Below are 22,284 nucleotides of genomic sequence, written 5' to 3' on the forward strand. Positions count from 1 at the left end.
CCTGCACGCACAGCCAACAATTGAGCCGTTCTTTGCTCCAATTGCCTGGTGCGGCTGCTGCTGACGTTGTCGCCAAGTTTGCCTCTCTGTGCCTCTCCCCCCCAGGTTTGTCAAAGGGGCTTTTGTGGAGGTGCCTGCAGGCTGCCACGGGGGCTGTGGGTGGTGCTGGGGTGCCCCGACTCTGAGATAATTTGCCAGGGGACCCCCAAGATTTTGACTGCCTAGGGGCCTCCACAGGGTTTAATCCGGCACTGGTCTGGCTACGGAGATCGTGGAAGAGATCCAGCAAGGCGCCGACGTCATAAGTAATAGTTCCCATCCCACACCCGCAGAAGTTCAATGGAATAAATTGGAGGGGGGGGGGAGGAATCCAAGGGCATTCTTGCCCAAGAGCTGTAAATGAGTGGTAACTTTTGTCCCCTTCCCTTCATTTCAGCCAGGCGTCTCCGAACTTCCCTTTGGGTTGTTGCCAAGGGGAGAAGTGTAGCTAGATTTCAACTGCTGCGCTGACTTCCCTCCAAGGAGCTCGAGGCCTTGTTCCTGGCTCTCCTCTCCTCACCTCCACTGAACCTGAACAATGGCCCTGTGAAGCAGATTAGACAAACAGGGAGCTTTCAGGGCTGTGCTGAGATCAGGGCCTGTTCCAACACTTTAAGCATTACACCATTGGATTTTGAAGACATCTCGAATGTTCTGCAGCCTTGATCTTTTTCTCCATTGACTATTGTCATTGACTTGTCCCTGAGTTTGTACGGTTGTGTGTTGACAAGCGTCTAAGTCTGGGATCAGTTTTATTTATCCTCTGTTGGGCTTTTTAAGGTAGCAGAGCAAAAGAAACAAGCAGCACACCTGTGTATTAGCTTTAAAAAGAAAAGTTTACGATTACTTATGAGGAATGGGACTGAGAGTTTAAAAACACAAATATCGTGTCCAGCATCTCTAACCTACATCTTCTCTAAGCAACCGTTACCTCGTCTCTGAGCCCCAGGCCAGAGAGTTGGAACAAAGGCAGTAAAAGCTTTCCAAGCCCCCACCCCTGGAACATCTTCAGAACTATTGATCAGCCAATTGGCACTCCCAATACCAATTCATAATGCATATTGTCACCTAGACCATGGTGCCCACCACGCTATTGGCCCTAAGCAAACTACGGTAACTAGGAAATCAGCATGCGTAAGTAAACACACCAATTCTTTCATGCCATCAGGAAAAGAACTTGCTCACGTATCTCAACATCGCTATTTATTTTACCCTATGACATTTGTATCCTTGTTTCTTCAAAAATAGTAAAGAGTCCGGTAGCGTGTTGGATTGTTACTGTTATATTAATATTAATAAAATATATTTAAAATTGAAAAAAAAGACTAACAAATTGTATTGTAGCATAAGCTTTCGAGAAATACAGCTTTGTTTCTTGCAGACACTTCAAGGTTGGACCGGGGTGGGGATCTCAAACCCTCCCCCCCACCCCATCCTGTGAATTTAGGAGGACAAATTTAGGGCTAGTTCCTACTGTACCCCGAGTGTATCAACCTGTACCCCGAGTGTATCCCGCGGAAAATTACACTTTAGGAGAAAGGCTGTAGCGGCCTTGTCTTCTCCCTAAAATGCTTGTTTTCTACGTGGATGGACTTTTCCTCTTGGATGACGCAGGATGCTGTCCAGTCAGCTCCACCTGCAAACATCTTGAGAAGTCCCTCTGTTTCGCTTTATTGGGCCCTCTTGGCCCACTCCAGTCACCTAGATGGACAGCGGGGAGGGGAATGCACTTTGCTTATGCTCCAGGATTGGAACCGATTCTAGGGCAGAACTCGGTGCAAGAGGGAGCTTGGATCCAGGAACTCTTAATTGGAAAAAAAAGGATTCCACTGCGCCCCACCCCCATTCCGCTTTTCCGGCCTTCCAGCTTCACCCCCCCCTTTTATTGCCTGCATGACATTAACTCTCCCCCCCCCGCCCCTCGCGTGTTTATTTCTAAATATTTCCAACAGCAGCCACTTTGCAGGCTCACCTAATTAACCCTCCTCCCCCCACCAGCGCAGCCCGAGTCGTCTGAGCATCGCCGGCCCCAAAGTGCAGCCCAGCGCCTAAATGCTCCGCTTGGAGGGTGGGGGTGGGGAGTCGTTGCGGGGGGTGGGGAGTTCCAGGAGAGATTACAGGCTGGCTGGAACCCTTCCAGAGCCTCGATGGTTTTAGATGTTGAATTTTCCGATGAGTATTTACCTTCATAACTAATTTAAGACCATTATTAAATAGAAATTCTCAGCAGGGCTCCTTAATGATGGAACACGTTGCTAATTAGAGAGTTTACGCTCTGTTTTGGCGAGGCGGTCTAGAGGGATGGTGTTGTGCTCTGCATGCAAACGCGGGATTATGAGAAAGAGGGGGGGGAGGGGGGGCTGGGCTCCCTTATCTGCGGTGGCTGGAGATAACACGGGCAACGACTGCTTTCTTCTAAGTTCACACGAACTCAAGCAAATGGGGAATAATATTGGGAAAGGGCATCGTGCTTCCCCTCTGACATCCTCTCCAGCTCCCTGGTCTCAGGCCCTCTATGTCAGCAGGATCTCTGGAGATGACCTCCTCTCTGCAGACCAGCGCATCACCCAGGAAACCAGGCGAGGAGCTCACACGTGAGCTTGGGACACATGATGACTTGCACGCGTGAATAAGCCACCCCAGGACAAAAGTCGGAGGTGGAACTCTCCTATGACGTCACGCCCCTTCAGAGGCTGGACAGTTCACACGTTCCGCTGGTATCATTAAGCAGTTAAGTATCTGAGGGTTGAGAAATTAAGAAATGTCAAGGAATGTGTGAACTGTCTCCCTGCGTAAAAAGTGATGTACAGGTATCAGGTGTAACAAAAATCGAGGATTCCTGTCCATTAAATGGCTCAAAAATGGACGGTACGTTCATGTATGATACTGGCTCTTGGATGGATGTTCATATACCTTAGAACATGTTTCCCCCTCCACTGAATATCTGACATTAGACCTACCCACAGTAAATCAGTTGGAAATGTACTCTGACTGAGCCCACCCAGACGATCAAAGCGATGGTGAGACCTCTCCCATCCCAAGGTGCTTAATCTCCCGAGAGGTGAAAAGAATGTTACAACAAGCACAGTTGTATGTAATACTCCCTCTAAGCTGTGGAGTCTTGTGAGCAACAACTCTGCTTTGTGAGCCACTGGCATTAAAGTTGTGAGCTACTGCATTAATTAGTTTGCTTTGGGGCCATTTTTCCTGTGTGAGCCAGAGGCTAAAAAACCTGTGAGCTATCTCACACTAACTCAGTTTAGAGAGAACACTGGTTATATGCTAAAGTGATGCTCGGCAATCAGGCAACTTCTCTTGCTAATGCAGAGATTATTCAAAAGGTACGTTTTAGTGTGTTCACTTAGATAACATGTCGTATAGGTGGTGCCCACCACCAACACCTTTTCCGGCCACTTCCAAGTGCTTTTTAAAAGTAGGCAGGGCCAGGTGGGTCTTTTGCACCACAAAACGTCTAACAGGCCTTCGGAAATTTGATTGGCTGTGCAGATTTTAAAAATATTGCTCCTGAAGCAGCTGCTGCCACAACACAAGGATTGTCAATGTGTTAGTGAAGGTAAGGTGTGGCAGCCATTTTGTGGCTCTGCCCATCACAGTATTTCAGATTTCCAAAGCCTCAAAAAGGTTGGGGACTCTGATGTTGTATCAAGATGTTACTACCCACCTGTGTGGTAACCTGTGGGTAATAACACATGATGTGTGTGTAGTCCACGTTATCCAATGGACTAGAGTGGAGACTTAGCTATGAATCTTACTGGAGTTCTTTGGTAACCAACACAAGGTTGTTGTGAGGGGCTATTGCCATTCTGAGCTCCTGCGAGTTTGTGGAGGGCTGGAGATGTGTATGTGTGAGAGAGAGGGGGGGGGGTGGGGCGACAACCATAAGAGTTCATTCCTGAGGAACGCCTATATTTCTGGTCTGCTCACTGAGTGAAAGGAGAGGTAGAATTTCTCCATATGCTTGCCAAAAGCATCAAATTTGCTTTAAAAAACCTCTGATAACATTGCCATTATAAAGTATGTAACAACTTATTAAATATATAACAAAGACTTGGAAAATGCATTTTCCCCTCCCCGATTTTAGCCATTAAATCTTGCTGAGGATCCTGCTCCGCAGTTCAGATTTCTTTGCTTTTGCCCTTCCACAGGCCCTCTGACGCATGATACCAATGTAACCAATGGCATAGTAGTACAATTTTCTTGCCTTTCTTCAAAGCAGCAGGCGCAGGTTTCCCAGCAGGACTCCTCCTGTACAGGCCCTGATCAATCCCAGGCCGGCTGGACTTCACAGCTGCCGTCCTCGCTGCCTTTCACTCGATCCACCACACCTGACACCGTGGAGCATCTTACCAAGATCATTAGTATGGTGTCCAAGCATTCACACGACTTTGTCTGTGAGGCACAATGGGCCACGGATATATTTGCTCTAAGACAGTGGAGAAGCCCAACTGCGTGCTGTCAGTTCGTTGGAAGGTAGCAGGCCCTTCAGTGGGGCCCTCGAGCGAGAGAACTGCCACGTCCTCAGATCTATTCCGTAAGGTTTACACCCAGGAAAGTGTTCTTGGGATGACACTGCTGAAGTCTGGGTAAGCTCTGGGCAGGCGTCTATCCATACTTTAAGGAAAGGGGGGGGGGGGGGGCGGGACCTGCGACTACATATGACCCTTTTGTTCTTCCAGCTTTCAGACAATGAAGAAAGGTGCCGGGGCTCAAGTCTGTAGGTTGTGTCGAGAGGACCTTCTCAGGAATCTCAGCCAGGAGATTGTGGCCCATTTTCAGGCCCTCATCTGCCCACTCACGTACAGCTGTCATCCTGGAGCTTTTGAGGGGAACCAAAGACACCCCCCGACATACAAATGTTTCGATCCAACACCTCTTGTCCAGGGGGTGTCCTTTCTCGGCTAAGGAAGGAATTACTCAGTAGCTACAAAAACTTGCCATTAACTCAGCCTGGCACTGCAGCCACTTCCAGCTCCCCGACGGTATAACTTGCACCCTAGACGTGTTCGTCTCATTCACACCGTGAAATCCTTCCTAAACCGAGTTTAGGTTTCTCAGCTCATGGGCTTCAAGGAAGGAGTTGCGCTGGTCATTGCAAATGTAGCAAGGTTGCATTGGCCATTGTAAGCTAAAAGGTCTGGAGTGTAAACCAAGCACTGCGCGTGACCCTCTCACAGGCGCTGGGGGCCTTTCCAAGGGAGCCTCCAAGCCCATCTCACCAATAACTCAACCGTTAGACCAGCCCTCTTACCCTGCCTTTCCTGTCCAAGAGTGGTTCTGAAGGGCTTCTCTCCGAACCGTCTACCTAGATACTATTCTGGGGGTTGCCTTAAACGGGATGCCTTCTGGGGCTTCCCCTCGGCCACAACCCCCCCCCCCCCTTCAAGTGTCGCGAAACATCCTCCTTGCCCTCGTGGCTTCGCTCCCGACCGGTTTGCGGTGTGAACCGAGGGAGGAAGAGAGGTCACTGCCGGTTAGCTTACCGTGCGCACTTGGGCGTTAAGCGAAGCCTTGGTGGCTTGCCTGGTGCCTGACGCCCCCAGTCTCCCAGCGTCAGAAAGAAAACACCAGCCGTGTCCAGCCAAACAAAAGCGCCTCTTTGGTCGACCCCAGGCAGGCGTCAGGCTTTGGACACTCAAACCGGGAAGTTCTGGGAGGCGAAATCAAAAGGAAACAGCACCTGCAGCCAAAGCCCGAGGCATTGTCGGAGACTCGTTTCTTTTACATGAAGCCCTGTCTGTGCCTTGGGTTCAGTGTTTGACGCGCGGCACCTGCCTTGCGTGCAGAAGGCCCCAGGTTCGAGCCCTCTCTGCCCCCTCAGCCCTCCAGGTTTTCGGCTAGGAGCACGGCTGTGAACGAAAACCTTTACCTGAGATGCAGGGAGTGGGTGGCACGTAAATTTGGCCAGGATCCAGCTTCCAGGAGGTCTGGCTGCAGCTATTAGAGGGTCAGGAAAAGGCGCTGGTCTGAAGCGCCTTCTAGTTGTGACTTGACATATCCCACAGGGCTGTGGCTGACAGACACCCCTCCAGAGGCTTTGGCGAGGCGAATAGATGCTCAGTCTGAAACTGGCAGAAAATAAGCCTTGGGGACTCTATGCAGTGTTCTGCCCTGCCCTACCCCAGGCACTCAGTACTGGAATTATAGGCATTCGTGGATGGTGTGGGATTCTCAAACAGCACACGATTTTTAAAAAATGGGAAATCTTTCTAAGCAGCCTTTCTGTCTCTGAGATGCACAAGGAGCTACTGCATAAATTAGTTTGCTCTGGGGCCATTTTTCCTAAGACAAAAATGTGTGTGCCGGAGGCTAAAAAACCCTGTGAGCTAGCTCACACTAACTCAGCTTAGAGGAAACACCGCACAGCCAGGCAGTTGCCTCTTCAAAAGTTTGGGGGGAGAAGGTAAACTAAGTCAGTCGCCGAAAACTCCTAGAGAGAGCCCGATGGACCTCCTATGGGAAGAGGACCATATAGTATAGGCCATCTGTAAGCTAGGTGATGTACCTAGTAATGAATCCAGGATACTCTGAATGAGGAGGCCATCTAGTCTAAGCCACTCAGTTTAAGATCTCTCTTATACCAACTCACCACAGAGAAACTTAATCACTAGTCTAGACCACAAAGGGGGCTAGAGGGCAGGTGGGCGGCAGAACAAGTTGATGCAGGTAGGTCAAGGAAGTGAGCCACGCCATAAGCAGGAAGGGTAAAAAATGCCTACCTCATCGGAGTTACTATCAGCCTATGGAGAGATGGTTCCACTACCTCACATCAACACTACCGTACATCAACAGCAGCTGAGCATGCATAAATCTAGTTCCCAGTAGACATAAGTGGATTGGGATGGAAGGAGCTACCTTGACCTCAGAGATACTGGGGGGCAAGGGGGTGTAGGGGAGAGGAAGGGGCTTATCTAGAGCTAAACGACACTTCAACCAGTAGAACTTCAAAGTAAGGGCCATTGATGGAGTGCGCCTTGTTGTTACAGACAAATCCACTTTATGCAGCCAAATGAAAATAAACAACGAGAAGAGGAAGGAAAGGCGCCGCACACGCATCTATAGATGCCACTAGATAGTTCAAAGGCCTTCACAAACATCCTCTCCACACATTTTAAATGCCTCTAAGACTAATCGCCGCATTGCAGATGAGAGCTGAGGCCGAGAAAGAGAGCGATTTGAGCAAGGTCATCTCCTGTACTCAGGAAGGAGCCTAGATCTGAGCCCACCCATCCGCCTCCAGCTTCCTTGGTTTTGGGTCGAGTTCTTTCTTTCAGTTGGCTTGGTAGAACAGGCCAAGACCGTAAGGAAAAAAAACGCCATTTAAATGCACTTTAACAAAAATTGTTCCTTTCACATAGGCAAAGTTATTACATTTTAATCCACATTAACGCTTCATCAGGTTGGCTTTCCCTATTAAGGCGTTCTGAACCGAGTCAACCAGTATTGTTTTTATTGACATATGTTGAATTCGCTTCCAGAAGCCCCAGAACTTCAGATTTCCTCCCTGATGAGAAAATGTACCGAGAATCTAACGCAGGTGGGACTGTAACCCTGCCCCCCCCCCATGGATTCTCTTCCAAAGAGAAAAGTTCCTCAGAGCATCGCGACAGCAGCTGTCAGAAGCCAAGCAGGTGCACCCTGGTCACAGGGCAAGACAGAGGCCTAACGTCTAGCCAGGCTCTTTATGCAGCTTGCGGTGTGAAGGAAGCAAACCGAAGGGCACCACTTGTAAATTAACTGCCAGGGTTTCCTGTACACCTAAGGCTCAGCGGCTTGTACTCGCTGCTATCAGGCCCGTGATTTCATTCTAGAGCTGGAGAGCAACTAGACCTCTGCAAACTGGGAGAGAAGATCTTCCAATAATGAGAAGTTTGGCAGGAACTGGAAAGCGCGGGAGGGAAAGAAAACATTACGCACTTCCATCGATTTCTTCCCCCCTTTCCGGCTCATTCTGTCAGTCCGCTTTGCCCTCCGTACCGACACCTGGTGGTCAATGCTTGGAGGAGCTCCTTAGGTCGCAGGCGCTAACGCTGGTGTTGTTGAGAGAGGCATTCCTCCTCCGCTTCTCCCTGCCTCCTCGCCCCGCCCCGCGCCCCAGTAATACCCAATGGCTTCCAAGTTAGCCAGAGCTAAGTCGGTCTCCAAGCGCGTTCGGGCTGAGCATAAATGACACACACCCTTGGTCGAAAGACAGAAAACCAAGTATCGAGAGCCAAGTCTCTAGTCCTGCAGGCCACCAAAGATGCACTCTGCAGGCCCTGTTTCTAATCCGCCTCTCTTGGGGTGGAATAAAAAGTAAGGCGAGGGAGCAGAACCGAGTTGAGACGGTTTCAGAGGACAGCCGCCTGCAGTAGAACACCTGGCGTCGAGTCCAGGCGCATCTTAGACCCCGACATGATTTTCAGGGGATACGTTTTGGAGGCTCAACGCTCCCTTCATCAGACAGCTCTAAGGTCTGTTTCCGATGGTATAGCTCTGGCTGTAATAATGACGAGAGCCAGGGTGCTGTTCTCTTCCCTCCACCGCCTGTTTAGTATCGGAGGGAAGAGCTCAGGTGAGCTTCTGTGTGGCATCTAAGCAGCCTTGAGCCGGAACACCTCTCCCCGCAGAGAGAAAGCACCCCTCGGGGGTTCGGTCGCCCCCGCCTCCGGCCAGAGCCCAGCCAGGCAAACCTCCGGCAGGGGCTCCCCCAGAGAAGCCTCTTCAGGCCTCCGCCGAGGTGCCCTCGAACTTCCGCTGGCCAGGAGCCCTCCTCGCAGTAGCAGGTGTCACGCTCCGGCGACACCTTCTCCTCTCCCCATGAAGCGCTCACTGTCTTCTGGGCGCGGAGCACAAACGGCCCCCGCCCGGCCTCCATTCTTTGCGCTTTCTGCAGCGAACGTCAGGGGCAGCTGGAGGGCTGAAAGGGGGCGGGCAGCAAGAACTAAGACTCGTCCGGACTCACTGTTGGAGTGCCAGAGCTCAGGAAGAAAAGGGAGGAGGCCTCTGAGCACGTGCAGAGTGTTTTTTCTCCAGCCCCCAGCCTATGCCTCCCTGCCTCTTTATGTATTGGCCTCCTGTCCAAAGCTCCTTTCAGCCTGTGGAGCAGACTCTGGTTCAAATCTTGCCTTTCCCGCGATTTCAAGCACAGACGACGAAAATAATGTTTCTGAGATGCTTGGAACTCTCCAAATGCAAAGTATTATTAATGAGGGCGGCGTGTGCAGGGCTGGATGGGGGGAGGCTGTTTGGAACAGGGCAGGGCAGGGCACGCCTGCACAGAGAGAGAGCCCTGCTGGACCACACCAAAAATCCATCTCCCCATCTTCACCGCCCTGATTCCCATCATGTCTGAGGGAGGTGCTGAAGGATATGGGGGGAGGGAGAGGGAGAAGAGTGTAGGGCCTACAGCTTTTCCCCTCCCCCCATATCCTTCAGCACCTCCCTCAGACGCCTGCATCCCGGAGGCCTCCTGGGGGGGAAGTGAGAGAATCTGCACCTGGGCGTGGGACCCCGGACCCACCCTCTTTCCCCCGGGGCTCGCCCAGGCTCTCCCTTCCCTTCCGGTCTGGTCTCCACTAGATCCCTTCCTCCGGCCGCCCGCCCGCGCCTTCCCACCCGCTCCCTGGGCGGCAGGATCCTTGCAGGCGGAACAAAAGGCGCCGGGAGGGAGCGGAAGCTGCCAGTTTGCCAGCCAAGTGCAGGCGGCGGAGGCGGCAGCTGTCAGGTTGCCGGGAGGCCACCGGAGGGGGGGGAGGGAGGAGGAAACCGAGACTGAGCGAGCAGCGCCCAGACAGCAGCCGCGGCCCCCGCCCTCCCCTCCCCTCCCCTCCCCCGGAGCCAAGAAAGAGCAGCGGCGGCCTCCGCCCGCCCGGGTCTGCCAGTCCGCAAGAAGACACTCCCGTTCGGGGTCGCTTCGGAAGGAAGGTGGAGACCCAAGCCCGCTCCCCAGTGACGCCTGAAGAGAACCGCCCGTCCAGCCTCCAGCACAGTCCCAGCCCTGTTTACTTGGAGGTGACTTCAATAGGACTTCTCTGGTCCAGCAATTTAGGGCTGAGCCTCAGGGAAAGAAATTCTATTCTGGTCTAGGGAGTCAGTTCACTTTAACTTCCTGAGCTCTACAGAAACCGGGAGGTGTAAGATTTTATACTGAAGTAGCCGGGTTATAGATCTGATCCCTTCCCTTTGCTCTTCCCTCGGATTATATGTCCCCTTTCTGTCCATGACATCGACTTCCCAGCTGCAGCTTCTGGGGGTCCGAAGGTGAAGACCGCGTCTTGATCCCCCGAGAGACAGGAAGGAACAGGATGGATCTCAGCAATTCGCGTATGCCGGTCTGTCCTTTAGTAAAACAGGAGGGATCCGCATAGACACAGCGCGCATGTCTGCATGTTTCCCCAAATGATGCCCATACAAACATTTGACAACTCAGATCTGCATTGATTTATTTAACAGGCTCCCGGATCCAAAGCAGCCCCTTGGAGTCGTCTTATGGATTTCAGTGAGGTTGGCTTCCAAGTCATGTACTGAGGATCGAAGCGAAGGACTGGAAGAGGAAAATGACATTTATTCATTGTTCGTTTCAGTTATAACCATGGATCGTCTGGGGTTGTTCCCCATGTGCTCTCGGAAAGATAGATTCAGATCCCTCAGAAGATTTATATAGCTTTTGGTTGCAATAGCAGTAGAAAAGAGCAAGAACCCAGTAGCGCCTTAAAGACTAACAAAAGTTGCGGCGAGGTAGAAGTTTTCGTGTGCCTTGCACTTTTCTACTGCTGTTGCTGCAGACAAACTAGCAGGGCTACTCACAGTGATCTATAGCTTCTGGTTAATATGGTTGTTGGTTGGTATGATTTTTCATTTTTCACAAGAATATGAAAAATGGGGGCAGTTTGGGAATCATGAGCTTGTTCGGCAGAGGAGCTGACACCCTCACGGTCTCTTCCAAATACACCTCGGTGAAAGTTCCATCGAAATAGTACTTACCAAGCAGTAAAATGGTTTAGGATCCGGTTCAGCGCCCGAGTTTTCCTCTGCAGTCTCTAGACTTACTCCGGAGTGACTATTCTCTGCCTGAGCCAAGCGAACTGGCGCCCACTCTTGAACACAACCACCGCGTGGGTTCACACGCACCTCACGCCTATTGGCGGCTGGTGGACTGCCCCATCCATCAAGCGGCGGTTTGGGCGTGGGACCCAGCAGTCAAAGGGCTGCCTGGATTCCTTGCTTGCGCTCCCGCCATCAGCTGTGGTCCCTCCGGGATCTGAGGGGCAAAAATGAACGTGTGACCTGGTTTTGAAACTGTGGTGGGCCTTATTTCCCAATTTCCCGACCATCCCCACTCCCTCTCCCAATTCGTGTTTTCTACAAAACAGGCTCCCAGCCATCCTTCCCAAAGGAGCTTAACTAAACGTACAGCAAAGGTGAAGAGGCGAGTCCTCCTAACTCATTGCAATGTTTGGTACGTCGGTTTAAACGATAGCAGCTCCCATTTGAGCCAGCTGTGAATCGAATCTCCGAAGCCTAAAAGCAGATCCCCGAGCTCAGATCGTTCTTTTAGTCTTTTCAAAAGAAAAATTAAAGAAGCGCACAGTTTGTTATTCTCAGTGGGATCGATTGACATGGTCAAGAGGGAAGAGGGGCGACGTGATCCCATTTCACAGACGGTGGAGTGAGGCAGAAAAACAGAGACTATCCTAAGCGCCTTGCTCCCATCACAAGCCCATGGCGAGCCTGAATTCCCGCCCAGGTTTGAGCTTCAATAGAGAAGATTTCTGCTGAACATAGAAATACATCTGACATTAGAAAGCAGACCGGAGAGACAGAGCATCCGGTCAGTTCATTTCCCTGGAATTTGCCAATCCGTCCTTGTTCTATGGTTTTAATGGTGCGAGTTCTGTCCCCCCCCCCCGTAGATCTCTGAGCCCTTTCTAAACCGGCCACGAAGGTTTGCAATGGCGGACAGGGGCAGGCAGGGGGAGATGGAAATGCACCGCGGACTCCCTTGCTCCTGGCCTCCGCCAGTCTAGAGGTCTTCGTTCAAGACCAAGATGAACAACTCTCTTTGCTGTGTGGGTGGCTGGGATGAGGTGAAGCAAGCAGAGCACAGGGTGCGACTGATGTGCTGGGGAACGAATAGCCTAGTAATAACCTCCACTCTGTCGACTCAGGCATAGTACCATTTACTCATGGATTAAGTAGCTTGGGGATCGGAGCAAAGTTCTAAAAATAACGCTAGCATTTCATAATAAGTCCCCCCTCCAACTGCAGAGACGAGGATCTCAGGTAGAACAACACAATACAAGCGGAAACAGAGAGCAGAGAAGTGTGACATGGGACGTTTGGATAAGGAGACTTCCGGAGTGAAGTGACGACATAAACCAGCAGCAGTCTCGTCCTCTTTGTCTGTTCCCAGCCCATTGGGTTCCATGGGAGCACAGCTGATCTCACTGGCCACGTTACAGGGGGGGGGGGCAGTCCAACAAACCCAGGAAACAGCATAGGAGAGTCAGACGTTCAGCCACTGAGCTGTGAAGGTCAGTATTGTCTACTCGGATTGGCAGCGACCGGCTAGTGATTCTTTTTTAGGAAACCGGAGATAATACCGGGAACTAAACCTGGGACCTTCTGCATACAAAGCAGATACTCTACCACTCAACCATGGTCCTTCCCCAACGAGGTGGTTTATTGACTGGAATCATCAAAACTCAAAGGAAGCTCATTTTCTTTTGTCCTGTTCCCCGTTAGTCTTGAAGAAGAAAGGGAAAGAAAACCTCGTTCCTGACTTGAAGACCCTGTTCCCTCTCGTATTTCCCAATCAATGGGGAAGAACTGTTTCTGCAAAAGAGCCGACCCTGTATTCCAAAGCCAGGATCACTCTCCAGTGCAGACTCAGGTCAGATGCTTGATGAGTGATCCTCCTCCGCAAGCAGCCGAGTGAACTCTGCTGTTAGGCAACCAGCTTGCCTTTGCTCAGGGGAGAAGCCTGGATAGCTACTTGTTGGGTGCAGAGCACAGAGTGGGGCTCCAACTCCCTCAAACTGCTAGAGGAAAACGAGCTCAAGTAAGAAGGTTCCCTGTCTGATCCGGCGCTGAGCTGCGGGACTCTAGGTTGCTTTAGTTTATTTATTTAGAATGTCTCTATGCCGTCTCTTCAGAGTTCTGCTCGAGGCGGTTTACTGGTAAATCCACCACAAGCCATTAGACAAAAGCCATTTTAAAGCCAGTTTTAAGTTTAGCCTGGCTGGTTTAGTTCTTCAGAAGACCAGAGCAGCTGGTGCCAGTTTCCGGCGAGTTCAGCCTCTTTGACTGCTGCGGAGCCTTGATCCTCATTTGTGAGCGCCAAGAAGCCCGGTTTGCTGAAAATCAGACCAGCTTCTAGCAAAGGGGTGAGGAGAGCCTGACGGGCCAGGTGGCCCTACTGAGCCTTCAAGGAAAGCGAAGGTGATTGCTGGTCTGTGAGGCTAAGATCTGCCTGGTGGACTTATCAGATTTCAGAGAGACCTGGCGGGACATTGACCCTCAGCAGTACGGTGCTTCTTATCTCTAACCTTTGAAATCAGTTTTTCCTTGGAGGCAGGCGGGGGAATCCACTGGCCCTTCCCACCGGAACCCCAGTGTTCCCAATTGAAGGAGTTTGGGGTTCCCTTCCCAGCTCTCCTGGAACGTGTAGTCTCTGACCGGCCAACTCACTCTAGACAGGTCTGACTGCATGCAGTCTAACTGAGGCACCGGCAGGGGACAACGATCTTCTGCGCTTGGCCCGAGACACACAGAGTGTTCTAGTGCTGAAATCGTGTTCCGTGGCTGTCTGTTTCAGAACATCCAGACAGCAGAAATACAGATACAGATGTCATATCTTAGATATATCACAGCTATAGATAATACCTATCTGTCTGTCTAGAGTTGTTATTTGATTATAATGGCTTTCTTTCTTTCTTTCTTTCTTTCTTTCTTTCTTTCTTTCTTTCTTTCTTTCTTTCTTTCTTTCTTTCTTTCTTTCTTTCTTTCTTTCTTTCTTTCTTTCTTTCTCACAGGCAGATGAACGAAACAGAGGGATTAAGCTAAGGTCATTTCACAGGAGCTCTCCAGCCGAACCAGGCTTGACAAAATATTTATATGTAAATAAGAGTTCCGGTGAAAGAAGCGCAGCAGCAGCAGCCGCTGCCTTGGCGGAAGTGTGAGGCGCTGCCCTCCTCCAGGGCGCTCTCGCCTGTTGTCCCTGGTAGCCTTCGCGGTTCACCTCAACCTACTTCGGGGGCTCAACTCAGGCTCCTCGTGTGCGCAGCGCAGGCGTGGGCATAGGGTGGGGAGGGATGTACCGGAGGCTAATCGAAAGGATTCGTAATGGCGTGCTACTTAGACGACTGTTGGGGTGGGAGGATCTCCTGCAAGAAGATCAACCAACGGTCCTTTGAGAAGAGATCAGTAAAGTTGGATGGGAGACCCCACATTTGCATAATCTTTCCCTTGACGAATATGCACCTAATGATGGCTTGCAGGGATGGATGCGCCGCGAACTCTCACATGTCATCTCAAACACAACTGTCCCCAAAGGAGTCGCTGAAGCAGCGGCGGGTCAGTCACCAAGTATTCAGTTTTGTGTATTTAAAAGACTTCCCTCGCGCCTGGTTGTGTGAGTGTCTTGGGAGTGGCTGAGTGATCTGGAGATCAGAAATCCACTGATATACCTGAACTTGTGAGGTAGGGGGTCATCTTTAGCTCATTTTTTGATCCTAGAGCTCCGTATTCTATAGCTAATACATCTTTGGTACATGACTGGCGGGAATCTGGGGAGAGAGGACCCCTCCCCCGCAAGATTTCAAAAGTTCCCAGAGTTCATTTTCCCCTGATAATCTCTAATAGTTAGGAAGTTTTCCCTGCAGGTTAAACAAGCATCCGGATCCTGTGTTGTTTACTCGGGAGTAAGACTACTCTTTCAATGGGACTTTTCTCAAATAAATATGCATAGGATTTGAGAGAGCCAGTTTGGTGTAGTGGTTAAGTGTGCGGACTCTTATCTGGGAGAACCGGGTTTGATTCCCCACTCCTCCACTTGCACCTGCTAGCATGGCCTTGGGTGAGCCATAGCTCTGGCAGAGGTTGTCCTTGAAAGGGCAGCTGCTGTGAGAGCCCTCTCCAGCCCCACCCACCTCACAGGGTGCCTGTTGTGGGGGAGGAAGGTAAAGGAGATTGTGAGCCGCTCTGAGACTCTTCGGAGTGGAGGGCGGGATATAAATCCAATATCACCATCATCATAGGATTGCAGCTTCTTGCATTTAAAACACTTTTCCTAGACTCTAGATAATTTTCGCATCTCTTCTTTTAGATAATGTGTATGTGTGCATGCCTACCTGCATTATGCTGAACAATCTATAGTGAATATACTCCCCCCCCACACAGAGAGACACAAACACACACACACGAGACAGGTGAATTTTTGCTGGACGCCCGATTGGAATGGAGCTTTGCATAGAGCACGTTCAGATTCAAGCCACTGTGGAACTCCTTTGATTCGAGTGGGAGTAGCTTTATTTTCATTGTCCAGGATCAGGGGCGAGTTTCACATTTGCACGCTGCCTAAAAACGAGTTCCAATGAATGTCTCCAAATGAACTCAGGCTTGGCTCTTTCCTTTAGTTCCTCCTTTAACAGGAAAGTCAGTCTGCTGTTGCTGAAAACAGTTGGGACAATACAAACATATTATAACCGCCCAGGGTCATCCGGCAGTTCCACAGTTATTTCATCCCTTTGTTTATCCTACGCTATTGCATTACCTTCTAATTACCATCTATACTTTCCCTTCTCCAAACAGGGAAGAATAAATATTGGATCTAGTGAATGCGGAGCCATTTCTGGGTTTGCAAACGATGGTCCAGAAAAGCTCATTCTGCGTGTTTTTGCTGCCATCTACTGGTCAAACCATAGGAACCGTTTCTGAAACTCCCCAGGGCACAGATGCCTCTGGTTAATGTGGGATTTTGTGTCAACTCACCTGCGGAACGTCCCAAGAGATCCCAAATGCCACGAGTGATTCATTTATTCCAGGGCTACTTTTCCTAGGGAGAAATCCTCTTTGTCAGACGCAGGGCTGGGAAAGCGTTTGGTTGCAAGGCAAGAGAGCAGAAGCTTCCTGACTGCCAAATGCATCACATATATAATAGACATGGAACACTTCTTGTGGTAAAAGCACCATCTATAACTCTACTTAAAACCCTGAAAAATCATGCCAGATTTCTTAATGAATTCCAGTTCCAAGCCTGCTGTGTGAAAGGCCATCTATAATTCGAGTTTTGACCAGTATTCTTTGAAATGATACATTTACTTGAAGTTGAAAGAGTAGATGGCAGCTATATGTTGGCAAGTCTGGGTAGTAAAAAGAAAGGAAACTGGATGTAATTTTCTCTGGGGGAGAGAAGGAGAGAAAACTGAAGGGAGAGGTGCAGATAAAGGTAGGTTGGCTGGTGGATGGAAGGAAAGAAGGAAGGAGGAAAAGGGGAGACACTTTGGGGCTTTCAGGAAATGGGGAGGGGATATGAGATGTCCTTGCAAAGCCCCCACTTGCAAAGTCCTTGCAAAGCCCCCACTTGTGAATAGCCTCTTCCTTTCATACTCAAACATCATCTCTCGGTGTTACAGTTATCTCATGACCCAGGGCAAGGATTAGTGCTGATAGAAGAAAGTCAAGTGGTGCTGCTGATGGTTTCACCCTGCTGGGGTCCTTGCTGGTATTTGTAGAAGGCTGGCAGCAATTATGGGATGCTGCCACCAAGCAGGAGCCTGGATGGGACTTACTTTCAATCAGATAATCAGTCTCATGCCTTGCCAAAGAAGAGGGGCCAAGTAAATTCTGTAAGCAGAAGTGGCCCCATTTACCAAAGCACCAGCTCCTTGACTTTAGCTGTTAACCTTTGAATTCCAGTGTCAGACATCATCTGGCTACCGAGGCCCGACTGCACAGAGAATATTATACTGAAGGAGAGTTTAACCTCTCTCTCTGGCAAATCAATAGGATTTATTTGGTGCTTTATACATGCCACTTTATGAACATGATATACGAAAACCTGCTGGTACACACAGCTATTCTTAGTGAATCCTGACTGCTACATTTAAAAAGACATTAACCCATTGTGAGCCTATTCAGATATCTGCTATAGGCAATTTTTGCAGGGTGCTTTTAACCTATGATTTCCTGCTGCTCATGGGCTAAAGAGATAGCTGGGTGGAGGGTGCTATCTATCAAGAAATACTTACTCTTTAAAAAAATGATAGAGATGTGCCTTTGAAATGCAAGTATAGATTCTGGTTTCCTAGAAAGTTTCAAAGAATGCAGTCTTCAACAAGTCACTTTTCCTGGAGTAAAGCTGCTGACATCTCTTTGGAACAGGTCTTAAGGCAGTAGCAAAAGATAAGCAACTCATCTGAAGCCAGGTGACTGGGGCAGGTTGTTTTTTTTTAGCAGCTTTACATCTGGTTGACACTACAGTCTGGGGAGCTCAAAGTCAGCTATTTGCTAGTATGTCTGAAGTGAATGCACAAATGATTCATAGCATTCCAAACTGCTCAGAAGGAAAGTGCTCTAGTTTAATTTTCAATACTTCCACTTTTCTGCCTCTAAATATGAATAGGGCTACACATGACACCCATGATGAGGAAGTTGCCAAAGATGGCATGGCCATCGTGAGACCTCACTCTCCAGTGTAACTGCAAGGAACATTCCTTTTTCATAATCTGTAAAGAGAGAAGCCATCTGAATTATTTTGCAGCCTGATGCAGGTAAAGTTGATTCTGACAATGGCCTATAGAAAGCAACCAATACCAGCCACTTTAGGGCACAAGACAAGACACAGGAGATCCATAGTAGTTTCTCCCAAAGACTTTAAGTTTATTTTAAAATAACTGCTGGGATGGAGGTGCCCTTTAAACCTGGACTGTGATGCTGGTGGAGAGGGACCCTTCCCTTTGTGCTGTTTGTCAGCTAGAAAATTTCCAAGCTGGTATTTGCTCACTATTATTTCATTAGTTTATCTAAGTTATTTCTATGTAGTTCCCAAAGTTCCCATTTCTATGTAGTTCCCATCAATATTCCAAAATGAAAACAGCATTTAAAATAAAGTATACATAAAATAAACCATTAAGAACATAAGAGAAGCCATATTGGACCAGGTCAATGTCCCATCCAGTCCAACACTCTGTCACACAGTGGCCAAAAAACCAGGCACCATCAGGAGGTTCAGCAGTGGGGCCAGGATACTAGAAGCCCTCCCACTGTTGCCCCCCCCACTCAAAGCACCAAGAATACAGAGCATCCCTGCCCCAGACAGAGAGTTCCAATACGCTGTGGCTAATAGCCACTGATGGACCTCTGCTCCATTCAATAAAAATACATAAACACACAAATGCACATAAGAACACAAAAAAGAGCAAGACTGAGAATAGTTACTGGAGGTATGCCAAAGAAAGCAAAACAAAAGTCTTCTCCCACTGGTGGAAGACAATGAAAGAGGAAGACAGACAAATCTTTCTGGGGAGAGAGTGAGTTCAAACATTTTGGCATCATGACCAATAAGACCATTTCTTGGATTGCCACCAACTGGCCACAGATGTCAGGGGCACCCAAAGCAGGACCTCTGAAGATGACCAGAGCAGAGAGGTGGGCACATATGGAAGAAGGAGGGCTTTAAGGTATGCTGGCCCCAAGCTGTACATGGCTTTAAAGGCCAATATCAGCACCATGAATTGCATCTGGAAGCAAATTGAGATCCAGTGTAGATGGAACAAGACTGGAATGATATGGTACCTAAGACCCACTCCAATCAACATTCTGGTCAGCATCCTGAACCAACAGTAGCTTTCAGACAGCTTTCAAGGGCAACCTCACATGCAGCATACTGTAGTAATCTAACCTAGGTTTTTCCAGGACATGCACCACAGTGGCAAGATCAGGGCTTTTTTTTGCCAAATGTATCACATGTAGCAGGAATTTCTTTGCATATTAGGCTACACTCCCCTGATGTAGCCAATCCTCCAAGAGCTTACAGGCTTCTTCTTACAGGGCCTATTGTAAGTTCTTGGAGGACTGGCTACATCTGGAGGGTATAGCCTAATATGCAAAGGAGTTTCTGCTACAGAAAAAGCCCTGTTCTTTCTGACCCACTAAGGGTCACAGCTGACTATCCAGCTAAAGCTAATAAAACACACCCCGTCCTCGGCAGCCATATGTATATCCAACAGGAGGCCTGGATCCAGCAGCACCCCTCACCTATGTACCTGCTCCTTTAGTTGGAGTGCAGCCCCATCTAGATCAGATGATATCCCAATTTCTGGGTCAAATCTTCCCTCACCAGTCACAACTCTGTTTGTTTGGATTAGGTTTCAGTTTGTTAGCCCTTATCCTTCCCAAAAAAGCCTCACAGTTTCCACAGCCTCCCTGGGCTCTGCTGGAAGTGCAAGACAGAGCTGAGTTTCATCTGCATATTGGTGACAACTCAGTCAAAATCTAAAGATTACCTCTCCCAGCAGATGTAGATCTTGAAAAGCACGGAGAAACTATGTGGGACACTTTGTGGCCAGAGGCCAAGGGACCACCGCAGAATAGTGCTTCCTACACCCAAACCCAAAAGGTGGTTCAGAAGAATACCATGATTGATGGTATCAAAAGCCACCAAGAGGTTCAGGAGAATTAACATGGTCAAAGCCACCCTGTACATCTCCTGGAGTAGGTCATCCACCAGGGTCACCAAAGTCATTTCATTCTTGCAGCCAGGCCTGAAACCAGACTGGAGCAGATCTGAACAATTCATTTCATTTAGCAATTCCTAAAGTTGTCCAGCCAGCACTTGTTCACTCACGTTGCTCAAGAATGGTACATTTGAAACTGGGTATTAGTTACTCAACTTTCTTGGGTTGAGAATAGGTTTCTTTAGAAGTGAGTGTATCCCTGCCTGCTTCAAGGTAATGGTGACTAAGGTAATGGTGACTACCCCCTCTCTCAGGGAGGCATTTACTGTCTCCTAGACTCAGTCTAGAAGAAGAGCCCAGTGGCACAGAGTGGTAAAGCTGCAGTACTGCAGTCTGAACTCTCTACTCATGACCTGAGTTCGATCCCAGCAGAAGCTGGTTTCAGGTAGCCAGCTCGGGTTGACTCAGCCTTCCATCCTTCCGAGGTTGGTAAAATGAGTACTCAGCTTTCTGGGGGGAAAGTGTAGATGACTGGGGAAGGCAATGGTAAACCACCCTGTAAAAAGTCTGCCATGAAAACGTTGTGATACGACTTCATCCCAGAGTCAGAAATGACTGGTGCTTGCACAGGGGACTACCTTTACCTTTTTAGACTCAGTCTGCCAGTCCCCTGACCAACAGAGTTAAGCAGCCAGGAGGGGCAAAGGTTGAATAAACAGGTGGTAGGTCTTAAACTTGCAAGGCTCCAGTCCACATGCTCAGATTGGACAAGATGACCGTACAACTGGAAGTTGTCTGGAACTATCTGATCTTGTCAATGCTAATGTAAAGTCTAAGTCAAAATGGGTTTGAGAGATTGTACCTGCAAAATGCTTAGCAAAATGATTGCAGAGGACTCCAGAGCAGTTCACATCCTTCTGTAGGTAAGAACCCAATAACTCCTCACTACTCAGAAGAGTTCTACAGGTCTACACTGTGCAAATGCAATGGTGGTGGGAAAAGAGTGTCTCCATGCCACCATCACAAACACAGAATAGGTCTTGTTGGATTCCTCCCAATTCTTTCTTTGCTCTTCTTGTCTCCCATATGAGAACCAGGTTGGTGTAGTAGTTAAGTGTACAGATTCTTATCTGGGAGAACCAGGTTTGATTCTGCATTCCTCCACTTGCAGCTGCTGGAATGTCCTTGGGTCAGCCATAGCTCTCACAGAATTTGTCCTTGAAAGGGCAGCTTCTGTGAGAGCTCTCTCAGCCCCACTTACCTCACAGGGTGTCCGTTGTGGGGGAGGAAGGTAAAGGAGATTGTGAGCCGCTCTGAGATTCAGAATGAAGGGCGGGATATAAATCCAATATCTTCTTCTTCTTCATATCTTTTTGTCATCTGCAGCCCTCAATAAACCAAGAGCACCTAGGAATGATCATGTCACTTGCCTGGGTCATTTCCTCATTCCAAACGCCAACAAGGGCATTGACAGGAGCACCAAACACATCAGCAGGAAAATCCCTTAATGCCGTCTGAAAATCTGTCAGATCCATCAGGCTATAGGGGTGGATCATCTTAGTACATCACTAGTGAATTGACTATCTGTTTATCAACTGGGACAAACAGCAGCAGCTGTTGGACCTCCCAAATTCTATCTGGGGAAAGGATTAGCCTTCTATTTGGCCCCGCACCATGGCTTCAATACCAATACCAATCCCACCCCCACAACTACATTTAAATAAAATTAGGTCACAGGAGTCTCAATCTTGATCTCTTGAGTCTTGTCTAGCTGTGACTATAGTTTGAACAAATTTGTGATTATTATTTCAGTGGGACTAACTTGAAGAGGGCTAATGAGCATAGCTCAACCCTAAACCTTTTCCTTTGAGTCACTTATAAGAATTCCAGTGAAAGTTCCCTCTTGTCAAACTCTTTCTGTTCTTCGACAATCATTCTTTCTGTCCTTCCTGATTAACTAAGATCTTGTCTGACAAAGGTAAACACATTCCTCATCTAAACAGCTGATTAAAACCCCATTATTTTCTGGCTTCCGGTTTTGGTAATGGAGGATTGAGCTGCTCTTCAGCAGACGGGCAGATCAGAACCTCTCTTCTGGGCAGAGAAGGTGATCTCAACACCTGCTGCCTACGCCTTCCAGGTAGGGAGGGGGCCAAGATATGCATGTGAAGTTCTGAGGGGATTTACTTTGGCTGACTGGGAACTCCAGTGGGGTTTCTTTTTGGCTTTGAAGAGTCCCCCAAGAAGGACTGCATTCTATCGTCTACAGAGAATCTCTGAGGCCATTAAATTGGCTTAAATCCACTAAGATACAAAGCTTCTATGAGACTGAGTAACATCTGAGAACTTATGGAGCAGTGCAAAAAAGGATAAAAGAACTGAAGGTAATAGATTTATATCTATCACTCTGGGGCAAATAAAAGACTAAATAAAACTAAAAGCAAAGGTCTGGAGCCAGAAAAGCAATAGTATATCTAGGAGTGTAAAGGAGGGGCTGAATTTGGGGCTTTAAAATTGTGAGAAACAAATTTAAAAGAGGAAAAATAGACTGTGTTTGAAATACCTGCAG

The sequence above is a fragment of the Heteronotia binoei genome, chromosome 1 (genome assembly GCF_032191835.1).
Source record: "Heteronotia binoei isolate CCM8104 ecotype False Entrance Well chromosome 1, APGP_CSIRO_Hbin_v1, whole genome shotgun sequence".
Taxonomy (NCBI): domain Eukaryota; kingdom Metazoa; phylum Chordata; class Lepidosauria; order Squamata; family Gekkonidae; genus Heteronotia; species Heteronotia binoei.